Source organism: Octopus sinensis, linkage group LG3 (assembly GCF_006345805.1).
Source record: "Octopus sinensis linkage group LG3, ASM634580v1, whole genome shotgun sequence".
Taxonomy (NCBI): Eukaryota; Metazoa; Mollusca; class Cephalopoda; order Octopoda; family Octopodidae; genus Octopus; species Octopus sinensis.
In genome coordinates this window covers 67,879,455-67,901,178 of record NC_042999.1, presented here as the reverse complement: position 1 = coordinate 67,901,178, position 21,724 = coordinate 67,879,455, and the positions used below count along the sequence as shown (strand labels likewise).

The window sequence follows — 21,724 nt, the reverse complement described above, 5'->3', positions numbered from 1 at the left end:
TCAGAATGTAGCGGCAGACGAAATACCTATTTCTTTACTACCCACAAGGGGCTAAACACAGAGAGGGCAAACAAGGACAGACAAACGGATTAAGTCGATTATATCGACCCTCAGTGCGTAACTGGTACTTATGTAATCGACCCCGAAAGGATGAAAGGCAAAGTCGACCTCGGCGGAATTTGAACTCAGAACGTAACGGCAGACGAAATACTGCAAAGCATTCCGCCCGGCGTGCTAACGTTTCTGCCAACTCGCATAAACCGCTCAGGAGTAACTATAGCAGGCAAACTAATGGACAGAATCGGATGTGTCTTCTTTTTTCACAGGGAATCCGGCAGAAATGACGTTTAACCTATTCTCGCTATAGCGAGAATAATAAAGAAACGCACACAAATACTGGATCACGAGCTTTTGAATATTCTGCTTATTGTCATCATGGAAAACCTGCAGTCCGGGAGATTTCTGAACGGCTTGTCTAACGAAAAATTACCTTAATTTTTTTTGGTAGTGTGGCTCTCTGGTGATGAGTCTTATCTCATACAGTGTCGTCTTATAGCTTGGATACACGGGACATTTGTCCTGGAGCCTCACAAGCCTAGAGGCCCAATTCTGATCCATGAATGCGGTGTTTTGCTGTCAATAAATAAATATAATAGGACTGTGTGCATTGATTTGCTCAGGGGCCTATAATGATGCAAATACCTCTCTGGTCTCATGCGGCTCGCTTCTCGAAAAAGGCTGCCCTTGCTTGCTCTTTGGTTTGGACAAAAGATGGTCACGACCAGAACAGAACAGAAAGAACACGAACAGAAGGGTTTATTAAATCAGGGTCGATCTGACTGAGAGTTAATAACTTCACTTACCTTACTAATTATTAATGAGAAATTTATTAATATTGTGACATGCTATTTCCAACCATACTCACACTGACACATACACACAAACGCACAAACGCATACATGCATGCATGCATGCATACACAAACGCAAACACACACACACACACACACACACACACACACACACACAGCGTTATTGAGATGAGTTGCATTTGTTTTGTTTTAACAGACTTTAAATCTGATGAGTTAGTGTGAGAGTGGTGGTGGTGGTGGTGGTATGGTGGTGGCGGGGGAGACAGGATCATAAGGGTGTATAAGAGGAAATGAGGGGTGGAGAAGTGGAGGGGGCTTCTGTGAATTTGCTGAATTCACGAAGAGATTTGAGGTGGTGGTGGTGTGGTGGTGGTGGTGGTGGTGGTGGTGGTGGTGGTGATGGTGGTGGTTGAGGTGGCGGTTGAAAGGTGGGGGGAGAGTTACGTGTTTGAGATGACTAGAACAAAAGCATTGGTAGGGACGGTGGTGGTGGTGGTGGTGGTGGTGGTGGTGGTGATGGTGGTGGTGGTGGTAGTGGCTGTGGGGGTTGGTGGTGGCTGTGGTGGTTGGTGGTGGAGATGGTGCTAGTAGTGGCGGTTGTGGTGGTGGCAGTAGCTGTAGAGGAACTGTGGTAATGGTAGTGATGGTGGTGGTAGTGGTGGTGGTGGTAGTGGTGTGGTGGTGGTGGTGGTGTGGTAGTGGTGGTGATGGAGGCGGGGATGTAGTGGTAGTGACGGTGGCGGGCTGGTGTTGATGGTGATGACAGTAATAATGGTTCATGTTTGGTAGGTAGTGATGACGATAATGATGATGACGAAAATAATTAAAGAGATGGAATAGCAATGATGATGATGATGATGATGATGATGGTGATGATGGTGATGATGGTAATGATGGTGGCAGGAGAGGAAGAATATGTTTGTTGTTGCATGCATTGTCATTTCCGTCAAAATTACAAACATATTTTCGGGTGGATGGGTGGGTGGGAATCCAAAACATTCTCTCCCCAAAACGCAACAGCGGTGAGGATAGATTATGTGTGCGTAGGGGCACCTGTATATGTATGTATGTATGTGTGTGTGTGTTGTGTGTGTTGTAGACAGACAGATGGATAGATAGATAGATACATACATACATACATACATACATATGCATACATACACGCACATGCATACATATATATACATTCATACATACATTCATACATAATACATACATACATACATACATACACACACACATACACACACACATACATACATACACACACACATACATACATAGATACATACATACACACACACATACATACATACACACACATACATATATATATACATACACGCGCGCACACGCACACACATATATAATGTGTGTGTGTGTGTGTTCTAAAGCAGATGTGCATACATTATTTATTTACAAGCGTACATTTAGGATATACGTGCTTATATGCACGCGTATGCAATAATGCACGTGAGCATGCGTATGTATGGTTAAATACATGTGTAAATATGCCTGCATACATGCACATATCTAGGCATCAATAATTACATACATGCATGTGTGTATATGTATGTGTGCGTGCGCGTATATATATATATATATGAATGTGTGTATATATATATGAATGTGTGTGTGTATATATATATATATATATGAATGTGTGTGTATATATACATATGAATGTGTATATATATATATATATATTATATATATATATATATATATACACTCATACACATCCATATGTACACTCATTCATATACATGCATTCAAACATGTGCGCTACTTATGTAAATACACACGAACGTACATACATACATACATACATACATACGTGCATACATGATATACATACATGGATGCAAGCATTCATTCATTCATACCACACACACACACCACACACACACATACATATAAACATACATACATACATTCATACATGCATATTGAATATATGGATCAAAGCATACGTAAGTTCACGTCGTGTGCATGCATGCAGCGAGTGGAGAAGGTAAACCATTATAGTTTGGTAGTAGTAGTAGTAGTAGTAGTAGTAGTAGTAGTGGCAGGACGACGACGAAGATGAGTACAAGGATGAGAAGAAGAAAAAGGAGGAGGATGAGGATGGGGAGGAGTAGTGTTTTGTGTTAGCCGATTCGTGTCGTCGCCCTCTTTCAAACATCGCTCTCCTCATCTGCCGCCCTTCCTCCTACTCCCCCGACCCTTGCCAGTCGTCCGTTCGCTCCTCTCTTGCTGCTTTCTTTTCGTCGTACACCCGGGAAAAAAAAAAAAGAAGAAGGCATCGATGAAGAGAGCAAATAGCATGATTTAGGGAGAAGAGAAGAACGACGGCGGTGACGGGAAAGGAAAGGAAAAGACAAGATAGAAAAGGAAAGTGAAAGCAAAGGGGGAAGAAAAAAGCGCGAAAAGAGAAAAGAGAGAGAGAGAGAGAAAGAAAGAAAGATATAGCGAGAAAGGGTGAGGGTGAGAGAGAGAGAGAGAAAGAGCAGAAGTGTGGAAATAACAACATCAGTATACGAAGCCCTGTCGGGGTTATATGGGCAATATTTAGTATCTGTTACCCCTGGGGGAAAGATACCAAGTCAGCACCGAAGCAGAAGAAGGAAGAGGAGGAGGAGGCGGAAGAAGAGGAGAAGGAAAAAATATAATTTACACTTCAAGTTCTTCTCATTGTAAGTCGTTTATTACAATTAATATTATTATTGCCGTTGTTGTTGTTGTTGTTATTGCTGTGGTTGTGATTGCCGATGATGTTATCGCTGTTGGGTGTTATTTTCTTTTTCCATAACGGCGTTGGATAGGACAGGAATGAATGTCACAACACAACACAACACACCATTCACCCCCCCTTTTTCTCACTCACTCTCTCTCTCTCCTTCTCATACTTTCTCTGTTTGTGTCTCTCTCTTTCTCTCCCTTCCTTCCTTCCTTCCTTCCTTCCTCTCTTCGTCTTATTATCTCCTGCTCCTACTCCACTCCTCTCCGCTCCCCCCACCGCGTACACATGATTACATATGAAGCCTTGAAAAACTACCTAGTCATAAAAGCTGGTCATCATCATCATCATTACCATCATCATCATCATCATCATCATCATCATCATCATCATCATCACCATCATCACCATCATCATCATCGTCATTGATTCTAGTTTGAAGCTTCACTTTCCGGATAACTGATGACATCGGGAAAGGCATGCGTGTCACAACAACCTCCAGTTCTATCGTTGCATCACCACACCATGCAAACCAAACGAAGAATGAAGAACCGCTTCTTCTATATGGGTCGCTCGACCTCCAAGAAATAGCGTCCAAATCTCCCCCTCCTTCAAATCACGCCCTACCATTTTATTTTTAAGAGGAAGACATAACAATGTACTTCAACAACAAGACAGGACTGTCACAGATGGAACGCTTTTGATTATAAATTTCTTCTATCGGGACTGATCTGGGGTTAAACAACATACAGAGACACACCGTCCTAACCATTATTATTATTATTATTATTATTATTATTATTATTATTATTATTATTATTATTATTGAAGATGGCTGGACATGGAGTTCAGAATTTTTCGGGTTCTACTTGACAGGTTTTGTCCGTAAATGATAAATAGAAGGGACGTTTCGATACCAGTAAAAAAAAACAAACTGGAACTAAATTCACCGGATTATCATACATACATTATCAATACCTTTTTTTAATAAAAATGGGTGTCCTTTACGTGTGTAGCTTCAACCTGTTAAACAGAGCAGCGAAACCTCCCTCGGATCGCACCCTACCTGAAATATGGAAACGTCACATTAAGAATAAATGCAGCAGTCACACGTTTACGTAGTTCTAGGCATACCTGCTCATGATATGATTTTAATAATATAAGTCTATTTTAATAGGAGGGGGTTGTCTAAGTAAAAAAACAAAACAAGAAAATCAAGAGTCACAACAGCAGTAATAGTAGCATTAACAACAACAACTGGGCTTCCGTGCCTACGAAACTCCAACGGTCTTGATTTTAATTAAGAGATCTATGAATAGTTTTCAAACACATGGCCTGCGTGTGCTATGAATGCTATTAATCTATCTGTATGTAAACCTCTATGCCTGATTAAAAATTATTATCGATGACATCAACAAGAGGACGTGACACGGTCACCAGTTATGTATTAACTGGTATTTGGGATTAAGTGTACCCCAACGTCCAAGAGGCTGAAGTTGGGAAATTGGGACAAGACACAATAAAACACCGCCACTTCCCATGCAGGATAACGCCATCCTTTCGCGTGCCCTCATCAATTTCCACCACAGATGGTCATCGACCTGCTAGAAATAATTGAAAATCTCCCTTAAATCATACGCTTCTTTGTTTTTGAAAGGCAAGTATGTATACGACAATGTAGTTTAAAATACACGTTGAATTAAAGAAAAAGCGGACAGGCTGGTCACGGTTGAAATAATTATGAACATTGGTTTGCTCGTCCAGGGCTGACCTGGGGCTAACTAAATAAGAGTGCCTTGAGTAGAAAAGAAAAAGAATAATAACAATGATAATAGTCATAATAATAATAACCGTCATATTTCTTGTAATTACAACCGTTATAATTGATTCTTTGTTAAAACTATTTCGTTTCGGTTCTGAGTTAATTAATGTCTCCAGGAAATGAATGAGTGCCGTTGCATCACATTTCTCTCTCTCTCTTCTCACCTGATGTCTATACAACTCATTATCAATTCACGAAACATGTGAGGTTGTCGTTTCGAAACCTCCTCATTGCTCCCCCACCTCACTCTCTCTCTCTCTCTCTCCTTCTCTTTCCGCGAGTTTCTTCCACAATGTTTTGTTGTTCTGCTTATTATGCCGATAATCTTTGAGTAGGCAGAGGCATGTATGCCACAGCTTCACGCTTCCAGATTCCATACTACCAAGTCATTGTTCCAATAAATGAATAAATAAAATTATAATTAACTTCTTTATTTTAAATTATTATTCAGCACGTTGTAGTTGTTGTTGGCGGCGAAAGGCATACAATACCACAATTAGCACTATCGTCCTTATTTCTGGGCATTGCATAACTAGGAATACATTATCTAATGAATTCCTACTTTTATCAAGACAGTCGGGTGTAACATAAGGGAAATTTGGCTGCAGTCGTCAGCAAATCGAACGACCACGTAAAATACACCAGATGAGCTGTGATCAAGCCCTATAAGTTAGACTTACAGAAACGGGCGTTCCAGTCGTGGCCATCGCATCTTTTTGTACATTCATTACCATAGTGTCCAATATGTTAATTCCTTTAAAATAAAACATTAGGGTATTATCTGCGGAAGATGACTCGGCTGCTATTTCTAGTGGAGCAGCCGCCCAGGTAGATTTTCTCTTTATGAGAGGATGGTCGGGGTTTGGTTTTTTTTCTACCATAAAAATATAATTATACTTGTTGTTCCTGGTGTTGTGGCTTAGCCCCAGGTTAGCTTCGATCGTTCAGAGAATCATGATGATCAAAAGCATTCCAGGCATGACTTACTCGTCCTTCTTTCAAGAATAATGTATCAAGGATTACAGACTCCTTACAGAATGTGATTTAACTATATTCATTCATACATGCATGCATACATACATGCATACATACATACATACATACATACATACACACACACGTACATACATGCATACACACGCGCGCGCGTGCACCCACATGTATATGTATATGTGTGTGTGTATATATATATGTGTGTATATATATATATATAGAGAGAGAGAGAGAGATAGATAGATAGATAGATATAAGCATATATATATATGCATACATATATATATATGTATTATTTGTATATATAAATAAATACATATACATAAATGTATATATAAACATATATGCATATGTAAACATGTATGTCTATATATATGTAGTGGTTAGGCTAGATTAGTAAACAATATTATGATGCATAAATATATATGTATATATATATATATAATATATATATATATATATATATATATATATATATATGTATATATATAAACATTTATACATATATATATATAATATATATATATATAAACATACATACATATATGTATTTATAAACATATATACATACATATATATCTATATATAAACATATATACATACATATATATAAACATATACATACATATATATATTAACATGTGTGTGTGTGTGTATATATATATAAGCACATATACGTGAACGATGGCGTGCATGTGTGTGTATGTGTGTGTGTGTGTGTGCGTTTGTGTGTGTGCGTGTGTGTGTAAAGAACGGTGTCAGTAAGTCTCGGATAGAGTTTGTCACCATATTACCTAATCCTGATTATTTTCTTTCGACATTCAGTGAATGTTTCCACATCAGCTTTGAATGATGTCACGTATAGATATTTATTTTAATACCTGAACACACGCACGCACACGCTCACTTTCCTTGTTCCTCTTTTTCTCTCTCCCACATACACACACATGTGCACGCACACATTCTCTCTCTCTCTCTCACAGTCACACAGATATATGCATATATACATATATATGCATTTATGACATATGTAGAGAGATGGATGTATGCATTTATATATTTATGCATGCATCCATACGCATATATATATAAACACATACATACATACATACATATATACCCACACATATATGTGTGGTATATATACATATATTATATATAGGTATGTATGTGTAAATATGTGCACATACACATACATACTTATATATAAGTACATGTATGCATGCATGCATACATCTATCTATCTATCTATCTATCTATCTATCTATCTATCTATCTATCTATCTATCTATCTATCTGTCTGTCTCTCTTTCTATCTATCTATCTATCTATCTATCTATCTATCTATCTATCTATCTATCTATCTGTCTGTCTGTCTGTCTGTCTGTCTGTCTGTCTGTCTGTCTGTCTGTCTGTCTGTCTGTCTGTCTGTCTGTCTGTCTGTCTGTCTATCTATCTATCTATCTGTCTGTCTGTCTGTCTATCTGACTGTTTGTCTGTCTACTTGTGTGTGTATGCATTGTGTGTACGTATGTATGCATGCATGTATCCATGTGTGTACACAAACACTCACACATACATGTGCATGTGTATGATATACGTAAAGAAATGAGAGGAGAAGAGTGGTGGGAGGGGGTACGGGTTTGGAAAGAGACGACTGATCCGCCTGTAAATAATAATCTCTCGTATTGAACCTACAACTACTGAAATAAAAGCAAAGCCAGCCAGTTAAATGTTGTGTTATAGTTGTGTCACTCCACAACAGTAATGGTTCATTCCAAGCAGCACGCCACAGTCTTTCTCTGTCTATAAGCACTGCTACTATGCTGTTTTTGTCACCATCATCATAAACAGTAGACACACACACACACACACACACACACACACACACACACTGGACACATACACATACGCATGCTTTCGAGCGCGCGACGCGCCAACGACAGAGCTTCTACATGGTCTGCTCGCTCGGCCTGCTAGAAATAACAGCCAAATAGCTGTCAAAATAATAAACTACTATTTAAAAAGAGAAAAAGCGGATTGATGATGTTGTATTAGATACACCGTATTTTGGAAACCAAATGATAATAATAATAGTAATAATAATAATAATAAAATAATAATAATAATAATAATAATAATAATAATAATAATAATAATAATAATTGCCACCAGGGCGACAGACGTGGACAATGCAACGACGGACATACAGTGTATAGACTTACTTAGAATGACATAAGATAAAATAAAATACAAGTGTATATGGTATACAATATAGATAAATAAATAAATAAATAATTGGCGAGGTGGTCACTTCTGGAATATCTTTCCCAAAAATGTTTGCTCAAACAGGGCTGACTTGGTGTTAAACAAAATCAACATTACCATCAACACCACTATCATACATATAAATATACATATGTATATTGTTACAACAAAGAGAATTTTACACATGTAATTTGTCAAGCTAGCAAGAGATCCTAGACCAGCTAGAAATAGCAGCCAAACATCTGCTGTTAAAATAGCAACAACAGCACGCAATGATGGCAAAAGGGTGACGTTTTGTAAGTTGAATGCATTTGATTGTAAGCGTATTCAGCCAGGGTTAACTCAACAACAGCTACGCCAGCAGTATAATCAACATCACCGACTTTATCTTCATTTATATCATCTTCACCAATACCATCACCATCACTAATACCAACAATCCACCACCATCACCTCTACCACCCCCACTTTTGTCACAACTGTCGTGTTGCTATAACTACTGCTCTAAGACCCACCAATCACCACCGCCAATGCCACCACTGCCATCACTATTGGCACTAACGGCTTGAGCACCGACAACAACATCGCCAGCATCATCGCAACCACTTCCACCACCATTACCATCAACACCACTATTGACAAGAGCGCTACAACCACTATCACTATCAACATCAGCATATTACCACCACCACCACAGTCACCAGCGCCATCGCAGGAGCTTCTACATGTGCACCTGGTCTGCTAGAAATACTAACCAAATCTCTCTCAAATTACACACTCTACTGTCTTAGAGAACACACAGCATTCTCTTCGTGGTTATAGTGTTCATTCAGCGTAGAAAATAAGATGGGATGGTCATGGTTAGAATTCTTTTAATTATAAGTTTGCTTGATTAGGATAGATCTGGGGCTAAACAATAACATCAATTACAATCATTACAAACATATTGAAGGGACTGCTGAAGTGCCGTTCGCTATGCTAGATATAACAACCAAGTCTCAGACAATTCCCACATTACTATAGTATTGAGAGAAGGACACATTGTAAAATGTTGTTCCTGGTGTAAAACAAACTGGATTGAATGATCACTGCTTGAACATTTTTGATCATAAATCTGCTTGATTAAGCCTAACCTAGGGTTGAATAACAGCATGATCACCACCACCACCACCGCCAGTAACAAACACCCCTGCTGTGGCGTAGAAATGGCAGCCAAAACTTCCACACATCATATTGGATAATGTCGTGATTAATCCACAACAACCGTGCAGTCGTGCCTGGATCAGTACTGACCTGGGATTAAACAACGAAACTACTGCTACCATCTGATCCTTAAATCTACAAACACACTGCTACTACACTGGATTACTAAGAAAGAAATAAAGCGTTTCACCTTACTTCCATCTTTAATCCCTTTCCTTGTGTTCTGTCTTAACCAAAACACTTCGCCCTCGCTCCCTCTTCTTGTGTCAACACACACACACACTCACAAACATACATATAAGCACACACAAACCCACACACACACATATAGGCAAGACATATAGATACATACATGTACACGCACTTTCACTTATCTTCTGTCTCTTCATTTCTTCCTGTTCCTCTCTCAAACATCTGTACATTTTTTTCTAACACACACACACGTCTATCTTTTACACAAAATACATTCACCATTTCTTCTAAGCGCTCTCACTTTCTCATACATCTTCCCTATTTTTTAGATTCTCTCTCATATTCTTACCATTTCTTAGTTTCACTATCTCTCTCTCTCTATCTTTCTCTCATATTTTCACCATTCCTTTGAGTCACTCTCTTACACTTTCTCCGTCTCACTCATCTCTTTCTCACAAATAAACTCTCACCCTTTCTCCCCTCTCTCTTTCTCACTTACTCTTTCTTTGTCTCCTCTACTTCTCTTTCTTGAATTCACGCATATTCTCTCCCTTTCCCTTTTTCACACACACACAGCACAACACATGCGCGCACACACACACACACACAGCACAACACACGCACACACACATAATCTTTATCTCGTCTATACGCACTCAAACACGCGCGCGCTTTCTGTTTCTATAATCATCTATTCTCTCTCCCTTTCTTTCACACGCTCTCTTTCTCTTATGCTTACGCGCACTCTTTCCCTCTCACATACATATTCTTCCTTCCTCTGTCACACACAAATAGATTCAGCCACACACACACACACACATTCATACATACACAAACATTAACACTGAAGCGCTAACCCTTTCGTTCTTTCCTTCTCCCTCTCTCTCACACCCACTCTCTAACTTTTACTCTCTCTCTCTCTATCTTCCCCCACCGTCTCTTTAACACTCCCTATAGTAATAATAATAATTTTAATAAAGCACGGAGCGTCAACAGAGCCAGATAGACAAGCTGGTATCATTTCCAACACTTTATATATCAAACACAATAACAACTGCTGCCAGATCCGAAAATAAGTTGTCGCTTCTTAAGAACAGGATAAAAAGGAACCCCAAAAAAAGAAAAAAAAAATCGTATTTGTTTACATATTTATTCCAACTTTACCATTTGCCTGAGCTGCCTCTGTATCTATACATACATATATATATATATCGAAAGATTGTTTCCTTTTTCTCTCAGGATACATTTTACCTGTCTCACTGCCTCTTTCAAGTAATTCAAACCTAGTCTTGTTTTGACAATCTTTCGCAATTTATACACCTGTTCTTTGAATCTTTCCCCAAAATCTTGTCTCTATAAGTGGATATTTCCAGAAGCTACATAGCTGTCAATTTTTTAACACATATATACATACTTATATAAATATATATACATATACATATATATATATAGCCATTCATATTTTTCACCTTATAATATCTACGTTAACATATATCTGCATATTATATATATTAATATAAACACACACACGTATATAATTCCTCTTGGATATTTACCATTATTGTTATTGTTATTACTTGAGAAACGTTTTCACGAGAAATCTAATATAATAATGGGTGAGTTTTTATCAGTTTTTCTTTGATTTTTTAAAATTATATTACGACAAATTCTTCCTGTTTTCACAATAAATGACACTTTTTTTCATGTTAATTATGGAATTATATTTCTCCGACAAAAAAAAAAAATAATACATACAGCTAATTTTTGTTTGCGTGTATATATATATAACTTGGTTTTCGGGTTCTAGTGTGCCTCCCGCTTCTTCTATAGAATGGAAGAAATCCCGTTTGCATTTGGAATTCTGTAGGAGGGGGACAGCAGGGATTGCCCCAATCCCCAATTCTTTTTTTCTTTTTAATATTCCTTCTTGTTGGCACAGCCTATTGATAACCTAATATGGTCTCACCAAACCTTCGTCTTCCATATAAAAGACAAAGGAAATTGGATCAATTCCAATGAAAGCAGTGGAGCTTTCTATGGAACAAACTCCGGGGATTTTTATCTTTGTTTTATTTTCTTTTTCACCGGAATTTAACCCATATTTAACATCTGCCATGCATGTATGTATGTGTGTGTGTGTGTGTGTGTGTGTGTTTGTGTATATATATATATATATATATATATATATATATATATTATATCCTTATATCTATTGACTGCAGTTTCTCTATATGTATATATAACGACTGTTTATTTATGCATTTCTCCTGAAAATGAAAATAAGAAAAGTATTTTGTGTATTTTTGCCGGGATAAATAAACTTCTGTCTTTTACCTTATCCCAGTTTGGCAAAACAGATGTCACAATTTTACCGATTATATTCTTCTCCCTGCCAGCGTAAATTTCACTAAACTATTTGTCTCACAAATAATAGTTTCTAACATTTTTTTTTTCTGTCTCGTTATGTTCGATATAACACTGTTTTAATTCACTCATCTGTTTCAGTCTCTGCTAGCCAGTTAAACTTATAGCTTCATATCTGAATTTAATTAACAATAATAATAATAAGAATAAAAACAGAAAGAAGCTATCAATCTTTCTCCCTATCCTTCTGAGAAGCAGAAATAGTAGAGCATCGGAAGGAAAGCTTTGCGGTATTTTTTCCAAATCATTATTATGTTCCCGAGTCCTATTCCCGCTGAGGTTAACTTTATCATTTGTACTTTCGAGGTCAATAGACTAAGTACTTGTCAAGTACCGAGGTCGATGTAATCGACTTCTACCACCCCCTCCTATCAAAATTACTGGGCTTGTGCGAAAATTATAAAACAAATTATAATGACACCTCTGTTACGTTCCGAGTTCAAATCCTGTCGTGGTCGACTTTTTTTTTTTCCCTTTTCTTTTTCGGTCTTCCAAAGTTGACAAAATAGAAAACTATTCCTTCCACAAAATGTGTGCTCCTGTACTAAGGCGAACAATTATGGATTGCTATAGTCGGTGGAACGTCGGACAAAATACTTCTGCAGTATTATTTGTTCCATCGCTTTACGTTCCGAGCTCAAATCCCATCGAAGTCAACTTTGCATTTGATTCGTCTCTGGATGATTAAAAAAAAGGTGGGGGCGTTCAAGAATTACAGTAAATACAATCGACAGTTCTTAAGCACAAAATTTCTGACCTTGTACACGTGTAAAAAAAAAAAAAAAAAAAAAATTATTATCGTAAGGCGGCGAACTGGCAGAACTATTAAAGCGCGGGACAAAATGCTTTGCGGCATTTCGACCGTCTTTACGTTCTGGGCTCAAATTCCGCCGAGGTCGACTTTGCCCCTTTCATCCTTTCGGAGTCGATAAATTAAGTACCAGTCAGATCCTATAGGGGGGGTGGTTGTCGATGTAATTGACTTCCACTCCCCTCCCACCTCAAATACTGCTGGCCCTATACCAACATTTGGAACCATTGTTGTTTATTATCGTGGTTAAAACGTATTTTATTTAGTCTCCTGTATACAGATCAAGGCGATAATTTTTTCACACCGTGCAGGGAGGGGTGATAAAACAAATGTTATTTAGCCCTGGGTCGTCAGCTGTGATTGAGTAAACCTAGAATGAAAGGCGTTTCATTCGTGACCATTCCAGTATTTTTCTATATCTAGGACATCATTGTCCAATGTTTATGTGTTTTTACTCTTAGGATATGATTCAAGGAAATGTTGCTGTTATTTTGGCAACCCAGTACATATGTAGGCTCTCTCTTCGATCGTATTGGTAGGATGCATGAAGTATATAACGAAACAACTAAACCCTGCTCTTTTTCCTTCACTGAATGCCTTGTTAAAAGGAATTACAAATTCCATTGGGATCAACTTTGCCTTTCATCAACACAACTTCCCTCTAGAGCTGATAATATTTATACCATTAAGAGAGTAATTTAACTGACTAGGCTCAAAGGAGAAGACAGAAACTATTAATACTGTAAGGAGGTGGTTGATGGCTCGAACGTTTAGTGATAAAATTTTACTATATCTTGTTCGATATCTCACTGATTCGTGTTCTAATCCTACGGGTTTCTGCTTTGCCTTTCATCCCACTGAAGTCGATAAAGTAAACATCAGAATAATATACTGATGATCGATGCACTTCTCGGCATCGTTTCGTCTTCGACTGTCTTAATTGCGAGTCAGAAACCATTAAGTATTATTTATATGAGGGCGAGGAGTTACGCTCTAGTTGCGAGACTGTAAAGTATTCGCAGGTCCTGTTTGCAAACAGAGTTTCGATTTTTGATAGTAATCATGTTGGCTCCCTTATTTTACTTCGAAAGGCCATTTATTATTTCCCCAAAACAAACAAAACACAGTATTATTCAAGCTTGCCCTACGATCAAAGGAATTCAGAGCGTGACCATATCGTGTGTTTGTCTGTCTGTCTGTGTTCAAATATTGTGTATCTGTCTATATATTTAGTGTGTTATTTCAATTAAAATGAAGAAAGAAAAAAAAACGGTAGGGTGCCGTAAGAAGATAAGACTAATATTTCTCACAGGTCGAGCTAGGATGTAGAAGTTCATTTCGTTGGTTCGCTAGCTTGACAGTTTACTGATTTAGAATCCCCGAGAGAGATGTTGAAGTTTTTATAGATTGGCAGAAATGGTTAAAGCGTCGGATAAAAATGACTAACAGTATTTAGTCACAGCTCTTTACGTTCTGAGTTCAAATGACGCTGAGGTCAATTTTGCCTTTCATCCTTTCTGGGTCGATAAAATAAAGTACTAGTCAACAACTCGAGTCGATAATATCGACTAACACCCTTCCCTCAAATTGCTGGCGTTGTACCTAAATCAGAAATCGTTATTATTAATCTCAAAAAGGCGGCGAGCTGGCAGAATCGTTAGCGTGTCGGACATAGAGCTTATTTCTTCCAGCTCATTACGTTCTCAGCTGAAATTCTGCTGAGATCGATTTTGTCTTTCATCCTTTTGGGATCGATGAAATAAAGTACCGGTCAAGTACTCTGGCCGATGTCCTCAATAATCTTCCCTCACCCCAAACTTCAGGCCTTGTGCCTATAGTAAAAAAAAAAAAACGATTCTTATTATTAATCTCCAAATAAAAACTCACCCAATTAAGGTAATTTTAGAAAGGCGTGAATGTTGAAAACTTTATCTTATCTCTCATTTAAAAATAACAGCAAAACCAATTTCAGTCTAGAAAACAAACAGAGAACCCCCCCCCCACAAAAAAAAAAACATTAGGGGTTTTACCCGCTATGTTGAAGTGCGGGGGAGGGCGGAAACGTGCAGTCTTCGTTCACGAAAAATCTTGTACAAGACAAAAGTAGAGGGAGGCTAGAATGGACGAGAAGTATTCCGTGGGAGTAGAAATTCCCCAGTTCACTGTTAAAACACTTTGTTTTTATTTTATGTATTTTTTTTTCTTTATAGTCAGTCATACTTTGCTGTTCTATCTGTTTGGTTCCTAACTTCTCGATATAACACTTATTAGATTTGCCCGCCGTTCTTCTCATGTTCTAGGTCTTCATTTTTTATTCTCCCCCACTTCACACACACACTTCTCTATTTCTGCCGCAAAGGCTGGCTTTCCCTTCCTATCTCACTAAAGAATATAGCCTACCCCACCTACACTTTTTTCTCCCCTATGGTAGTCCTGGAGAGATATTTATATATCTTTTACTTGTTCATTCATCAGACTGTGGTCGTGCTGGGGCAATGCCGTGAAGAATGTTTTCTTTTTTTAGTCGAATGACTCGATACCAGCACTTTCTATTCTTATTGATCTCTTTGCCGAACCGCTAGAAACGTAAACGCACCAACACCGGTTGTCAAGCAGTGGTGGACACACACACACACACACACACACACATTCGGAATATCTTTTGGTTTTCGTCTATCAGATCCCCTAACAAGGCTTGGGTCTTCCTGAGGCTATAGTAGAAGGTACTTGCCCAAGGTGCCACACAGTGGGACTGAACCCAGAACTATATGGCTGCAGTCGGATGCCTCAACAATAAAAGAAGATATACAAACATGTGTAGACATGTGTGTATATTTGTGTGTATATATATATATATATATATATATATAATATATATATATATGGGTGTGTGTATATTCGTATATATATGGGTGTGCATATATATAAAAGAAGATATAAAAGAAGATATACAAACATGTGTAGACATGTGTGTATATTTGTGTGTATATATATATATATATATATATATATATAATATATATATATATATATGGGTGTGTGTATTTCGTATATATATGGGTGTGCATATATTTGTATATACATATACACGTGTATATTTGTAATATATATATATATATATATATATATATATATATATATATATGGGTGTGTGTATATTCGTATATATATGGGTGTGCATATATTGTATATACATATACACGTGTATATTTGTAAATATATATATACACGTGTATATTTGTATATATGTATGCATATGTGTGTACATTTGTATATCTGGATACATATGTGTGTACATTTATATGTATGTACACGTGTGTGTATATAGGTATACATGTGTGTGTATGTGTATATACATGTACACATATGTGTGATATATATATACATGTATGTATATATATATATGTGTGTGTATGTCTCTCACATCACAGTAAGCTTGCAGATGCTGTTACACACCACTGGTCACAATGTGCTTCCAATTCTGTCTTGACTGCATCATTTTTTTTCCATCTTGACCCAAAATGCTTGACCAAATCACCCCCATCCTCATCGTTGAGGCCTTTCAAGTGACCTCTTCCAATCTCTTGGATACCTCTCGGCAGCAACTGGACAGGTCCACTTGTTGTCAGTGAACCTTGCAATGTGTGTGTGTGTGTATGGCTTTGTGGTTAGGATGTTGCACTTATGATTGCGAGATCATGTTTTCACTTCCTAGCCCTGGTAGTGCAATGTGTTCTTGAGCAAAAACACTTCATTTCATGTTGCCCCCCACCCGATCACTTTGACACTTGATGCATGATACACTCCATGCGCCTGTTCTCACAACATCGATTTGAAGGAGAGTGTGAGCTAATGTCACATCACATACATTTGATCACTATAAACAAATCATTTGTGCAGGTCATTCGGCAGGAGGCTGAACGTTCATACATTGTCTTCGACTGGAGAGTCCATCGTGTGTGTGTGTGTTTATAAGTGCTTCCTTTGTACATAAAACTTTTACCGATATAAGCATATAATTGTACTTATTTAACATTTTCTTATTTATTTATTGCCCACAAGGGGCTAAACATAGAAGGGACAAACAAGGACAGACAAATGGTTTAAGTCGATTACATCAACCACAGTGCGTAACTGGTACTTAATTTATCGATCCCGAAAGGATGAAAGGCAAAGTCGACCTCGGCGGAATTTGAACTCAGAATGTAACGGTAGATGAAATACCGCTAAGCGCTTCGTCCGGCGTGCTAATGTTTCTGCCAGCTCACCGCCTTATTTAACATTTTCTTTCTGAATTACAAGCTGTCCTCTCTTGAAATTTTCCTTCCTTTCCAGAAAATGATATGTCAACATAAATTTTGCATTTCATATCTTCATTGAATGCTTATATGACACAAGTCATATTAACCTTGAACCAGTGGTTCTTAGCCAGTTTTTTTTTTTCTGTTGCACCCACTGTCTTCCTTTTAAGTATTTGTTATGCCTTGCACCCATCCAAATGGCAAGTGAGGTATCATGGCTAAACTAACTTAACTCAGATGACAATTTATAAATTTTACTCTAAAAGTGGATTGTATAAACTTTTAACAGTGAAATGATAAAAAAATTGATACAGTCGAATGTTGTAAAATTTACTTTATACATTGCAGGTTAATGACTTCCCTGCGCTTGATGTGATCTCATTTTATTTTAATAATCTTTACTAGTTTTAACATGTATAATATAATCACTACTATTGGTGTAAAATTTAGTGTGGTAATTATGTTACCTCACTGCCCACTAAAGCCTAATTCCCTCTTTGACATGCCCAACACCCCTTTGGGGCTGGTACCACTCAAGTTGAGAACCTCTGTTTTAGATGATACAGTTCTATATTTGAGAGATGAATTATTTACATCAGTTACATTTGACAGATATTTATCCTCATCTTGTTTGTTGTTAACACAGCATTTTGGCTGATGTACTCTCCAGCCTACATCAGGTGTTTTGGGGGAATTTTGAACCTGGGTTCTCATTCCTAAGGTATTTTTCCCATGTTATTATTATTATTATTATTATTATTATTATTATTATTATTATTATTATTCAGGTCACTGAATATGGTATAGTGGTTAAGTGCGCAGGCTACTAACCCCAAGATTCCAAGTTCGATTCCAGGCAGTAACCTGAATAATAATAATAATAATAATAATGATAATGATAATAACAACAACATTGGAAAAATACCTTAGGAATGAGAACCCAGGTTCGAAATTCCCCCAGGACACCTGATGAAGGCTGGAGAGTACATCAGGCAAAATGTGCTAACAACAAATGAGATGAGGACAATGCTTTGTCTTAGATGATTGATATTTTTACATCTCCATATATTTTCATATGTGTACGTATGTGTATATATATATATTTATTTATACACAGTAATCCCTCAACTATCACAGGTGTTACATTCCAAAAACCCCCGCAATAGGTGAAAATCCGCAAAGTAGAAACAGTACTGAACTGTATATTTTATTTTATTATTTTTATGATTTGTATATATTTATTTTATCATAAATGCAAAACAATACCGCAAACTTGCCTCTTGAGTTTCGTTTTCCATACAGTATGTGCGATTCTTTGTTTACTCACGTATGGTACTCTACGTATTTCCTTTTAATATATTTCAATTAATGTGTTATACAGTGCAGTCCTATTTAATAATTTATTAATTTTTAGGCATGAAAATGCTTATTTTACCACAGAAATAATTAAAATCTAAAAATATATAAATCTAAAAATATATAAATACCATCACCTGCAGAAATTTACATATATTAGCCTGAAAAATCCACGACATATTGGAAGGCACAACAGGTGAACCTCGACATGGTGAGTGATTACTGTATATATAAAATGTCCAGGGCACCACTGCTTAGATACCTTCAGCAACTATCTTCTACTAAAGCTCTGAATTGGCCAAAGTCTTGTGAGTGAATTTGGTAGACAGAAATTGAAAGAAGCCTGTCATATTCGTGTGAGCGTATATGTATGTTCGCGTTTCCTTGTCTTGAAATAATACACCAGTTGTAATGAATGACGCAAACAGTGTCATTCATTTTCGATATTCTGCGAGACACATGTCTAGCCATGGGAAAATATTACCTTGTTTTGAAACCGGTGAGAGTTGGTGACAGGAAAGGCATCCAGGTGTAGAAAGTCTGCCTCAACAGACTCTGGCTGGCACATGCAAGCATGGAAAAGTTTTCGTTAAAAATGTGATATATGTGTATGCATGTGTCTGTGTGCATATGTGTATTTACACACACATAGACGTGTGTGTGTGTGTGTGTGTGTGTGTGTGTGTGTAAAGCAAAGAATTGAACACAAAAGTTCAAATGTTAGGCAGAATGTCTTGCAGTATTCATTTTAGCTCTTGGTGTTCTTTCAAATCTCACATCCTATCAGAGACAATAAACAAAAAGTACTTGTCTAAGATAGATAATTCAAGGGTTCAGCCTTTTCTCATTGAAACTTATGGTAAGATGTGCTCTCATAATCTCTTTAAGAGAGCAGCAACAACCCTCTGAGTGAACTGGAGCAACATGAAATAAAGTGTCTTGCTCAAGGACACAACGCATCGCTGGGAATCGAACTCACGACCTTACAATTGTGAGCCGAATGTCCTAACCACTAAGCCACGCGCCTTCACAATAAACAATAAACAAAAAAATACTTGTCTAAGATAGACAATTCAAAAGCTCAGCCTTTTCTCATTGAAACTTATGGTAAGATGTGCTCTCATAATCTCTTTAAGAGAGCAGCAATAACCCTCTCCAATGCAAACCACCACAAAACTGGACATAAAATAACAGTAATGATGATTACATGATTGTGTGTGTGTGTGTGGTATTTAAATTCTGATATAAATTTAGTGTTTTGTCTTTTTTTTCTCTCACACCACATCTCACCCTTGTTTTATGTTCTCCCTTTTTTCATTTCTTTATTCTCCCACACTGCCTTTTTCTCCCTCATTGATTTTCTTTATCACCCTCAAAGACATAACATATGCACTCTCTATTTTTTAATCTGTTTGCAATAGTATAACCTTGAAAGCAGACATGTTTCTGGGAGAAAAAAAAAATTCAAATTTTCTCCATACATATGTGTGTATGTGTGTGTGTACACACACATTTATAAAATTAAATTTTAGTGAGATTAATCTAGGGTTGTACATAGAAAATTTTACATTAGCTGTTGATGCCAATAGAAAAGGTCTATGTATATATATTTTCTACCAACCAGTACTGTATAGAACTTTTATTCAATATTTTTTATAATAAATGTGAAATACCTTGTGATTTTCATGAGAAGATTTTCGTAAACTTCATGAACCAACTTAGAAAAGAACAAATCAAAAACAGTACTAAATAAGATGACAGTGATTTTTTTAAAGTTAGTTAAAATAGATTAGCTGTGCCAAAGTGTAATTACAACCTGTATCAGCTGTTGAAAAACAAAATTAACACAAATTTCCAGATGCTCTGGGTAACAGAATGTACACAATCATAATTATGACTTCTACTAAGTTCAAATCATACCAAGATAAACTTTATTTTCCATCATTTTGGGGGTCAATTACATGAAGTACCTTTTCAGAGTGGGAGATTAGCAGAATTATTGGGACATTAGATGAGAGACTTTGTAATATTTGTTCCAGGTAAGGCAGCAAGCTAGCAGAATCCTTAGCATGCTGGACAAATTGCTTAGTGGCATTTCACCTGTCTTTACATTCTGAGTTCCGATTTCACTGAGGTTGACTTTGCCTCTTATCCTTTCAGGGTCAATAAAATAAGAACTGGTTAAGCACTGGGGAGTGGGGTAATGTAATCTACTTACCCCTCACCTGAAATTGCTGGCCTTGTGTCAAAATTTGAAACTGGTATTTGTACCAGCTCTTTACATTCTGAGTGTGCAGGTGTGTGTGGTGGTGGTGATGATGATGGTGGAGGTTTACCCTTTGACACCATCACTTGACATCCTCAATGCTTTTAGCAGAATTCACTGTTGCAAGCACCCAGGTCAGGTTTCTAGTTTGAAGACAAGTGCCTCTGTTCCTTCCACCTCGCTAAGAACCTCTCAAAGGATGATAGAAACAAAATGCGTGTGGTGGTGGTGGTGGCGGCGCAGTGTGGGGTGGGGTGGAGGGTGAAATCATGGTCACTGCTTTTCTGTGCTTCACTAGCATAACTGTGACTCCCGAGTGAGTAAGAGTTGGTGGCAAGTTTCATAGTTATGCTAATAGTTTTAGGTATCATTGTAGTTGTGGGCTGACATAGATACATGCTCAGGTCTTCCACCCTTGAATCAATTGAATATTGAAGATACTACAGCCTGAGGGAGAGAGTATCAACTGCACCAGTA

General features: G+C 37.4%; 1 protein-coding gene across 2 annotated transcripts in view; it reads left to right on the top strand.

Moving 5' to 3' along the window:
* The first annotated feature begins 3,057 nt into the window (after window positions 1-3,057).
* LOC115209368 (phospholipid phosphatase-related protein type 1-like) overlaps window positions 3,058-21,724 on the top strand; it is a 221,064-nt gene continuing 202,397 nt past the window's right edge. Inside the window, exon 1 of one of the 2 annotated variants that reach the window (XM_029777742.2) lies at window positions 3,058-3,567. The gene's annotated coding sequence lies outside the window, so the exon portion shown is untranslated. Of the gene's footprint in view, window positions 3,568-11,564; window positions 11,706-21,724 lie in introns of those variants that run through there. The other variant, XM_029777744.2, reaches the window with a different exon arrangement.